Here is an 11,566-nt window from a genome sequence, read left to right as displayed (position 1 = left end):
TGCCTCTACTAATGCTAATGCTAATGCTGTATCATCTGCAAAGTTGGACATTAATCCTGATATACCTTCATCAATATCATTGATGAATACACAAAACAACAATGGGCCCAGCACCGAACCCTGGGGAACCCCACTAATGACAGTTGTCCATGAAGAACAGTGTCCATTGCTTACCACTCTCTGTCGTCTCCCAATCAACCATCCCTTTATCCGTTGCCATACCTCTCCAATTTGTACAGCAATCTTCCATGTGCAACAGTATCAAAATCTTTCCTGAAATCCAATTATATGATATCAAATTTATCTTTGACATTCAGTTTCTTTGTGACCACATCATAGTATCCAATCAGATTGATCAGACAAGACCTTCCTTTAACAAACCCATGCTGTGTCTTAACTATTGCTGCAGTCTTGTCTAGATGATCCTGCAATGCTGAAATTAAAGTAATGCACCTTATTGCAAATTTTTAGTTTATGTTATCATGTTAAAAAGTACTATATTTCGCAATATTTTGTTTCTATGATTTTAATCTAGATATATAAACATAAACTATCTGGTTTTCTAATTTCTTTGTAGTTAAATGTACTTTTTTTGTTGTTTATATAGAATTAACTTCTCTATGTATATAAACAAATATGTGTAAGTTTCTTTTTCTTTGATATTTTTGTTTTGTTTTATTCATTGTATTATTTAAATTATTTTATTAATAAATATATAGAAATAGTAGACTGTTGCAATGGTAATTTTTATAAATTCATGAAGATTGCAGAGTCGTAGCATGGGGGGAATTTTTCCCGGGCCCCTATTTCAGGGGAGCAAACTGAAGGGATTATCTATCACAATCTGGCGCCAGGAAGACATATTTCCCCCTGTCGTGGGCAACTCTACTACGCTACTCAAAGATTGACTACCTGCATATAATGTGAGCGTACGTATAACAGTTTTGCCCCAGACATAGGATTGTCTAGTTACGGCTCTGCTGACAAACTGAATGAGTATTTTGAATCTACATTCACTCATAAGGAGTTATTAAGGGAGGAAAATGCCAGAAGGTTATCAAATTGTAGCAGGGTGTATAATGATTTTGTAATAACTGAGAGCAAAGTGAAAGGGTAATTGTTGAAGTTAAACATAAAACAGGCACCTGGGGCAGATGGAATCCAGTTATATTGAAGGAGGCAGCCAGGGAAGTAAGCAGACCTTTAGCCATAATTGTGGGAGCATCCTGAAAGTCAGGGGAGGGCCCCATGGACGGGAGATATGCAAACGTATCCCCAATTCACAAAGGGGATTCAAATGGTTACACAAATAATTATAGACATGTTAGTTTAACTTGTGTTCCAGGGAAAATAATGGAGTCACTGGTTAAAGAAGTGAAGCACGATCACCTAGACAAGACTGCAGTAATAGTTCAGACACAGCATTGGTATGTTAAAGGAAGGTCGTGTCTGACAAATTCGATTGGATACTGTGATGTGGTTTGGAAGGAAATAGCTGTAAAAAATAATTTTGATCATACACTTGGATTTCAAGAAAACCTTTGATCCTGTAGCGCATGAAAGATAACTGTACAAATTGGAACAGGGCAAATTCATACAATGGATAAAAGAGTCGTTGAGTGGGAGAAGACCTAGATTGGTAATTAATGGACGCTGCTCTTCCTGGACTAATGTTATCAGTAGAGTTCCCCAGGGTTCTGTGTTGGGCGCACTGTAGTTTTGTATATTTATCAATGATATCGATGAAGGTATATCAGGCTTAGTGTCGAAGTTTGCAGATGATGCAAAGGTTAGCAGGTTTGTTAATGACAGTAATGGCAGTTTGCTACCGCAACAGGATCTAAAAAATTTGGGCTGATGGGCTGAGAAGTGTCAACTGAAGTTTAACATTGAGAAATGCAACCTACTTCGTATGGGTAGCAGTAACCCCAGCGAAACGTACCAAATATGTGGTGCTACACTTAGGATGGTAGAAAATGAAAAAGACCTGGGAGTGATTGTACAGTTAGATATGAAGTTTTCTGAGCAATGAAACCTGCTCTGGATGTGATTATTCCTTTGTATAAGGCAATGGCCTTCTCCCAAAGGATAATCACCTCCTTATGCCTGATAGCACGGGCCATGCCTTGAGTACTGCCTACAGGTCTGGTGACCTCATTTTAGGAAGGATTTAGAGTTGCTTCAGTGTGTATATAAGAGGGCAACAAGTTTGGTAGGGGAACGAAGGGGTTCTCTTACAAAGGAAGGCTTAAGTTCTGCACATTGCAGGGGCTGGAGACTAGGCTCTTGCGAGCGGAGGTGTATTGCTAAAATAATAGTACCGGAACGTTCGTCAATTAACTACAAATAGTTACCTACGCTTTTTTCATTTGCAAAAATAAATAAGTCAAAGATTAGAATATTTGTTCAGTATTTATTTATAGCAATGAAATAAAAAAAAAATAAAAACAAAGACAAAAAATTAAAAAATCAGAAAAGAAAAAAAAAACGAAAAGAAAAACTCCAAAGTAATATAAAAAATACTGTTCAGAAGAATCATAGAAAATCCCATACAGGATTGATTACGTATTCTTGTGTGAATGCCCTTTTTGTTTGTTGGTCAACAGCAGAACGATGAGATTGCAACCAAGGTAGGTCATAAAAATTTGGATTCCATAATTCTAATTATGGTGAAGGAAAAATTACCGGGAAGGAAACTGAAATCACGGAGCTACGGTGGAGATGTAGTTGAAAGCGAGGTACTCATTTCAGATGACAAGCTAAAAGAAGGCTACTGCCTTCTGTAACCACTTTATTTCAAATGTGAATAACCTCTTTCAAGACGAACTTGACTCCAGGGACAATGAAATAAGAGAATCTGCCAAATACTCAATCAGAAACTCTTTTTTTCTCGCTCCTCTCACCGATCAAGAGACTTTAAAGGCAGGGAATCAATTAAAAAAAAAAAAAAAAGGGAGCCCCTGGCTTTGATGAAATATCTCCGTCTCTGTTGAGAAAGGTCCTTAGCTCAATTCTTACGCCACTGAAGTATATATTCAATCTCTCCTTTCAATCTGGTAAATTCTCTTCTCAATTCAAAAAAGCAATGATCATCCCTGTTCCAAAGGGAACCGTTGTTGCTCCATCAACAACTTTCGCCCAATAGCTCTACTCTCAGTTTTTGCAAAATTATTCGAAAAAATTCTTCAGAGCAGACTCATGGGTTTTCTTGAAGAAAATCAGCTCATCCATCAACAACAGTATGCTTATCGCTCTAAAAGATCCACTGATCTTGCAATTGTTGACTTCTGCTCAAGTATCATTGATAGTCTTGAAAAGGGTCACTATGCTATAGCACCGTTTCTTGACTTATCTAAAGCTTTTGATTAAAAAAAAAAAAAAAAAACTCTACATAATTATGGCTAAGCAAACCCTTAACCATAATTATGAGAGCATCATTGGACTTAGGGTAGTCCCCATCTAGATCATCTAGACACGGACTGGAGATGTGCAAATGTATCCCCAATTCACAAAGGGGAATCGAAGTGTAACACGAGTAATTACAGACCAGTTAGTTTAACTTCTGTTCTGGGTAAAATAATGGAGTCACTGGTTAAAGATGGATTGCAGGATCATATTGACAAGACGTATGATGAAGAAACTTCTTCCAGTGGTTTCAACCACATATCCAAGTAACCAGTGCATGATGAATATAGGTTCTGTATATTTCTTCGGAAAACTCCATATCTCTCTGTATATCCCTTTTCTCCAACATTTCCTTCACTTTGAGGGAAATGAACAGAATATCCCTTACGGAAGCAAGAGCTTCAGTAATTTCTATCAAAGAATTGTCATTCCTTTCAATGCTCATTATTTGTGAATTGAAGACTGACATTTGGCAATGAACAAGATAAGTGTTTGGCAATGAACAAGATAAGGTTCACGAAACCCATCTTCAAAGAAATGTTTTAAAATCTTGGGAAGATTTTCTTGAGAGAAAAAGAAAGACCTTAGGGCTGGATAAATACTTATAATCCTTTCAATTGTAGGTAGCCAAGAATGTAAAAGAGAATAAAAAAAAATAGAGTGAAAAAGTCAAACTGCACAAACAAAATGTCAACAACTCCGAACGCATGATGTCTGATCTGCGTTGTTTACAGTCGGAAGTGGAGATTCTTGGGATTACTTCCGCAAAGCTGATTGGTATACGCATTACAAATTTTACCAATGATAAAGATCAAGAGATTTTCAAATTTTAAGAGCCAAAATTCTGGATACTGTATTTTCAAAATTTTAGAAATTCTTCCTGGACAGTCCATGATACGTAAAAAATGAGGACATGTCCCGGAAAATGAAGACGGATGGCAACCCTAGCAATGTGTGTAAATTCGCAAGAAAAAAAATAAAAACTTATTTTTTTAAGAAATTCTCTTAAGAAGCACACCGTATTTCGTAAAGTGGCACCGCCACCAAGTAGCGATTTTCACATTGCTTTACGAAACGACGGCTTTCGGTATGAGGCATTGGTTCCGAGTGAGGTGCAACAGGCTGTTGTGGCATTGACAACTCATCACATCTCTCTTTCCCAGCTGCTATTAACCGTATGAATGGCTCTGAAACTGGCTCCCGACCGGTTTTCATGAAAACACTAGCTATTTATTATAATTTATGTAGCGCAGAAGTCTGTGTTTTGTATTTTCGTGTTCTCGTTCGTATCGTGCTTTTAAATCGGAGTTCACCGAATTCATACCGTAGTTTTAAAAGGTAAGTTTAGTTTTTAAGATACTGTACTGTGCTAGGTTGATATTTGCTTACATGAGCGCCCATAACGGTGTTATTTTATTTTATTTATTATTATTATTGTTTATTTTATTTTGTGTCCTCTATGCCGGATGGGGCTTCAACCTTGGATTTTTGCCGCTGTTTGGTTGTGTTCGATTTAGCGCCAAGGAAGCTCGGGTCACGGAGCATCGGTGTAACATACATGTAAATTTTACGTTCTCAGCCCCAGTTTGCATGAGGTTAATCCCAAAATAATTCCTGGAGACCATTTAACTCAGCTTCAATTGAAATGACCTCGCCATCGAAGGCATCCGAACTCGAACTGTCCCTGTATGGCGGTAAGTGACATTGCCTCTGTTCTACTAGGAAGGCGGCTGGGTTCCCCCCCCCCTCCCCGATTGAGTTGAAACTATTTAGTGAGAGTAGTTTTTGGGTCCCAGTTGACCTTAACCCAACTTTGAATCTCACTATCAACAAATCAAAGTTAATTTGCTGATACTTAGTTGCCCGATGGGGGGGAAGTCAGATTATAATTAATATAAAATTTCTGAAACTCAATGTTAAAATTAACAGTATCAAATTTAATTTTAGTTACTCGTTAACTTTTCTCCATTGTTAATTGTAGACTTAGCAGCATATTTCCTCTAGTGATCCTTGTGAGCCGGATGGCCATGATTCCTTCACAGGAAGCGAGAACTTATTCATTTGTAATAAGAAATTAGTATGGACAAAATATCAACTTCAGTGATCATTTCGGACTTACCTCTCTGACAGGGACTTTTAAAGTTAAGGGGAAAAATTACATATTCTAATATGTAATTTTATATATATACGAACGTATTAATCGCTAGCGTGACGGATAACCCTTGATTCACTGATTAGATTCCAGTTACTGTCGGGAAAAATAAAAGAAATATCTATTATAATAGATAACAGATAAGCATATTAAACCGCTTATTATTATTTTTTACAGTATTCGGTAAGTGCAGTTTTGGAAGTTTAGGACAGCTAGAGATTTTGTGTAAGAATATCAGTATATCGTCAGATTCCTTTCCATATGAGAATTTAATGACACATTTATCACTTAATTGTTGTATATTGCATAGTATAGGTTCAGGGTAAAAGTAACCCTAAGTTAACTAAATAGAAAACAAAATGATAAAAGGAAGAATCACTCCCGTCTGATTGTACTATTATTTTTCATGCAACTTAAATCGATTTTAAACGTTTGTTCATATTTCTTTCTTTTCTTCCTTATTGTTACTGTTAGCTAGATGAGTTGTGAACTCTGAAATATTCAAATATCTGAATGTTTACATATGTTTATATCATTTATGCCTCAGCTTTCAGCTTTGCAGGCCAATTTGGATACTAATAGTTTGTTTGTTGACCAATTTCACCACATCTTTCTACCAAGAGTTGCATGAAATCACATGGCTGAATCCAAATTATGGGTACACCTTGTTACCACGTGGGCATGGCCAAATTCAGGTTAGTTTACGCCATTAATTTGGGACAGATTCAAGCAAAAGAAGCTATTTCAACTGGATGTATATCCATAATCTGGAGTTTTACCTAAAAATTAGTTGCAAAAGCAATGAGTGGATCCAGAGGAAATCCATACTGATTAAAGATTTTCAAATGTCTTCTATTCACAGAGGTGGTTTCATTATTTTCCCTATACCACGGAAAATAGTGGAATTAATATTTAAAGTAGTGATGCAGAATCAACCTTGATAGAAACGAAGGTAGGTAGTTACAGGTTAGATTTGTTAAGGGGGAGATCATTCCTGACCTGATCTGATTAACTACTATAAGATTATCACAAAGGAGTTGGATACAAAGAATAATTTTGACATCATATACTTAAATTTCAGTAAAGCTTTTGATACACATGAATGATTATATAAATTGGAGTAGCGTAGCATTAGAAGGAAGCTATTTCTTTGGATAAAGGATTTCATCTAGACAATGAGGAATGTGGTACCATCCCTCCAACATCAGAGAAAAGGACACTTATGGTGGAGACAATGTTGTTGTATGAGTTGGAATAATGATCAACAGCTGCACCCCCCCAGGTTTTTTATAGGGGTTACTGTAACTGCACAGAGGTACTAAGAACAGATCCTTGAACCCTATGTGTGATTTTTTTAGGGGTGCAGTTTTTGTAGTAAGGTTTTGGGAGCATCAGTGACTAAGACCATATTGATCTGTGTATATTGTCTGTAAATTGCGTGTGTTCTGAAGTCAATTTTTTTTTTTTGTTTGCTGGACCTCTGTTTGCTTGGCCTTTGTTTCACAACTATTACTGCATCTCAGGACCCCTTGCCATGTGTGGGTCAACAGCTACTTTATGATCACACTATTTTTTTCTCTAATGTATTCAAAACATTAATTTGGCATGCCCAAGTAGGAGCCCCTCTTGCCTTTGTTCTTCTCATCCATACTCTTTCCTTTTCTTTCAAGTCACCTGGACTTCAGCTCTTATACTGATGACATTTTTGTGGCTTTTCCAGCTCATCAACTGATTGAAGACTTCATGGATTATATTGATTTTTCATATAGGCTACATGTTAGCCCCTTCAAGCCCCAGTATCTGCTGTTTGCTCCTCTGACAATCTCTTCTTTCTTACAAGTTAGAATGCAATCTAAATTAATTCCCCATTTAAGCCAGATTAAATTCTTAGGAGTATATCTAGATTCTAAACTTCTCTTCTCAGTCCATTGCATAAAGGTCTACCATTCTAACAGCATTTTGGTTTTTGAAGTGCAACCTTGTTCTCATTTATAATTTGAACACTATAAGGAAATATTTTGCTCACCTATATGCATAACTAATCTGGTGTTTCACCTTAAAATCTACTCTTTAGTCTCTCTCTCTCTCTCTCTCTCTCTCTCTCTCTCTCTCTCTCTCTCTCTCTCTCTCTCTCTCTCTCTCTCTCTCAGGGTAACTCGGGACCTTTTTTTTTTTTTCCTGGTGCAGCATAAGCCTCAGGCTTCCCTGCACCTTATGGCTATTAATAATAATAATAATAATGTCGGCTGAATATTTTCTTAGATGGTTAAATGCCAAGCTTGGACATCTTGTTGTGTTTTCAACATCAATTGACTGTACCAACAAACTGAAACAGAAATTCTTTTATGAATGAAATCCTTTATCCTAAATTCTTGGCCCTTATCTAAAATGTGGTTTCTGAAAAAATGCTGCAGCTATTCAGGATAAGAATAAAGCACATCACAATCAGCTCAAATTCAAATCTAGTTCATATTTCTGTATACACTGAAGCTTGCAGTATCTGTGAACAAGTTATCAATAATGGGAAGGTGATTTTTTTTTTATTTATTTATTTATTTTTTTTTTGGCTGATTCTATATAAGCTTGCTTTCTTGATCATTTGCTGGTCCTAGTGCTACGACTAATAATAAATTGAAACTTTTTATTTAAAGATAAAGCTGCCTTTTACCTCTTGTATAATTTTTCTTATAAAAGAATTCTAAGCGATATGTATGCTAAGAAGTCTGAGTGTTGATGGAAATTTCTTACTTTTTTTCTTAAAACCAGTGCTCTGTGGTTAACTTGTTTTTTTATTCTTGTTCTGTCAGTGTTTCTCCTTTTTTGTGGACACTTACTCACATCCAGCTAATAAATGGGGGGGAATACACTTCATTGCTTTCTGTCAAACACCTTTTTTTATAATTATAAAAAAATAATTTTAGTTTTTATTTTTTCTGAATTGAAAACAGCTTACTAGTAATTATGATATCAAAATGCAATTAAAAAATATCCAGCAAAAATAAACAAGAAAAACCAATATGTTTTTAATAGAATTTCCAAGGTCACTCATTCCTCCAATTGAAACTAGGATGCCACAGCTCTCCGTGTTTTGTGTGTTTTGCTTTACGAAGCCAGTAAAGGTCATAGAAGATTAGACATCTCTTGCTGGTGTCTTACAGGTGTTATGTGGGGAGTGGAATGCAGTACAAGAAATGGAGATGCTATTGCTTGCCTGGTGTTTGTTAAATGCCAAACAAAACACTAATTTCTTGTAATTCATAGTACAGTATATTGAAATGAAAATAGAAAATCCTATAATCATTTAGAGAATACTGGTGGAGAACGGTACAGAAGAGGATTTGATTTTATTTCCAAATTTAAAAAATAATGGAAAAATTTTAAAAAGTGGCAGCCTGATCTAGTGCAAATGGTAAAGATAACAAATTCTTCCCATCCAATTAACTTACTCGATGCTCAACCCTCTAAAATAATGGAGAAATCCACTCTTTCATGTTCTCTGCAAGCAAATGAAGTATTGATATTAATCAAATTACATACAAATTATAAGTTACTGACATATGAAGCCTTAGAATAGTACCACTGTAATTCCAGTATTCTTAACCCTTTCCCAAGCATTAGCCTTTTCATTCATTAGGAGGTCACTAGGAGCATCTGATATACATTCCAATTAAGAGCATATAAGTTGCTACATGTCCACTATATACACTAAAACTTGGCTACTTTGGACTCAATAATTTGGATCGCCTTCTCTTTTTATGTATGTACTTTATGCTGAGCAGAGATTTTTCCTAAATGAGAATTAATGATACAATTCTGAACTTTTTTTTTTTAAATGGTTTCACAATCACTTTGTGAAAAAAAAAAAACCAAAACCATTTTTAAAAAAAATTAAATTCAAATGAAAATATCCAAGCATTTCAAGCATTATTATTGTTAGGTAATGCAGTTGCATATCCTTATGCTGAAATTTTATCACGACTGGCAATACCAATTGCCTTTTCTTGTCTCAGTACCATAGCCTTCATACAACCTATGAATCTGGTAATCATACTCAATTGTGAATATTTGTAAAGAAGGAAACAATTCAAGAATGCTTATTTTTTGATGATGCTGACTGTGAGTTAGACACTAGGAGAGAAACGGTATTAAAAATTATGACATAAAGTATAGTTTACAACTGGGCTGCTGGTTGAAATGGAACAAAGCAGATTACAATAATAAGTGCGTGGAAGAAAGCTATTAAAGGGTAGCAATAATCTTATTGATTTAGTTGAAATCAAAGCTGAAGAGTGTCAATGTGTTGCACAATAATGGCATAAAGGATATTAATACAGACATGTAAGAATATTCTAGGATGAGGTTAGATGTTATGTGGTGACAAAAATAAATGGCAATAGCTGTTCAGAAGGAAAATATCCGCATATTTTCCCTCTGAACCATTCTTGAGTATGTTTATTCACGGTATTGGCCTCAAGTTTTTTTGCATCAACAAAGAATATCATATATTATTTAAAAAAAAAAAAGTCTCGATCAAGAATTGAGTTTGTTATTAATCAGAATTTAACAAGTTGTTTTCATAGTTTTTTAAATTTAATAATCACTAGGGGGCTTTTTGCCCCCTGCTCACTTCTTTTGATAAAATAAAATACAGAAGCTTCCAATACTGAGTGTGTTTCTTCCTTGACTGTGAATACATAAATACGTTACTATTTGTAAAATAATAAGAGAAGTTTACTTCAATATCATACGTAGAATACTTCCGTATTATACTCTCCAGCAATTAAAATGAAAAATTCCAAAATCCTACATAACAGTAAAAAATAATTAAAAATGAATTGAACACAGTTAAAAATAATTATAAAAATCAAATGAACAATTAAAAATTAAATTAATTAATTAAAAGAAATATAACGAAAAAATTGCAAAACAATTTTCCTTCCTGAAGCCGACAACACTTTTCAACTGTGTTGTGATCACAGGAATGAAAATTTGTTTTGCATTTTTTTCATTATTTCTTTTAATTAATCTATTTAATTTTTAATTGCATTAAATTGGTTTTTAATTGTGTTCATTTGATTTTTAATTATTTTTTACTGTTATGTAAGATTTTCGTTTTTTTTTGTTTTAATTGCTGGAGAGTATTATATAGAATCAGACTGTTAGGAATAACAGTCTGAGAGTGTCATATGGAATATTAGGAATCAGACTGCTAGATAAGAAGAGAAACGCATGGATTAGGCAGCGAACTCAAGTAAAGGACATTCTTATCAAAACTAAAGAACTAAAATGGTCTTGGACAGGACACATAGCTTGAAGACATGATGACAGATGGACTAAGAGAATAACAGGATGGTACCCAAGAAAAGCTAGAAGAAAATCTGAAAGACAACAGCGGAGATGGACAGATGAAATTCATGAGTTTATGGGTAGTAAATGGATGGCCATTGCACAAAAAAAGAAGGAACTGGAAAGTTGCTGGAGAGGCCTTCATCCTGTAGTGGATTGATAATGGCTGATGATGATGATCATAATATGAAGTGTTTGACGTATTATATTGAGGTAAACTTCTCTTATTATTTTACAAATATTAATATCAACGTAGAACATATTGAGCATTACAGCTCTGGTTCATACTATAAAATAAATACGTTACATATTAAAATCAAGAATGGTACCGCGTGCATGAGATTTATCTAGCATGATCACGCTAAAACAAGCAAATTTTACCACAGTAAAACAAGCTTCTGTTACATATTATCAAGTAACCCGCATCCCTCTTCTCCTATTGGCTGAATAAATATCACTAGGAGGGAAATTATTTTAACATATAGAAAGATAATTTTTAAATACGAAATTACGTGCTTGATGCATTTGCCCATATGACTAACTGATTTTGTAAATCATGGTATTATTACCATAACAGTAGCAGTTGAATGAATTGAGTTTTTATGTGTTTCATTACTTTAGGTATATGTGATCAAATCCAGATGTAGGCAGGTTTTTGTTTAT

The 11,566-nt window shown here is 34.9% G+C and overlaps 1 protein-coding gene across 4 annotated transcripts in view; it reads left to right on the top strand.

Annotated features, from left to right (window-relative positions):
* Positions 1 to 4,525: 4,525 nt before the first annotated feature.
* Positions 4,526 to 11,566, top strand: part of ArfGAP1 (ADP-ribosylation factor GTPase-activating protein 1) — a 169,964-nt gene continuing 162,923 nt past the window's right edge. For 3 of the 4 annotated variants that reach the window (XM_090371222.1, XM_090371223.1, XM_090371219.1), the window contains exon 1: positions 4,526 to 4,743. The gene's annotated coding sequence lies outside the window, so the exon portion shown is untranslated. Of the gene's footprint in view, positions 4,744 to 4,991; positions 5,100 to 11,566 lie in introns of those variants that run through there. The other variant, XM_090371220.1, reaches the window with a different exon arrangement.

Source organism: Mastigoproctus giganteus, chromosome 4 (assembly GCF_048544385.1).
Source record: "Mastigoproctus giganteus isolate SK-2022 chromosome 4, ASM4854438v1, whole genome shotgun sequence".
NCBI lineage: Eukaryota > Metazoa > Arthropoda > Arachnida > Uropygi > Thelyphonidae > Mastigoproctus > Mastigoproctus giganteus.
This window is presented reverse-complemented; position numbering and strand designations above follow the sequence as displayed.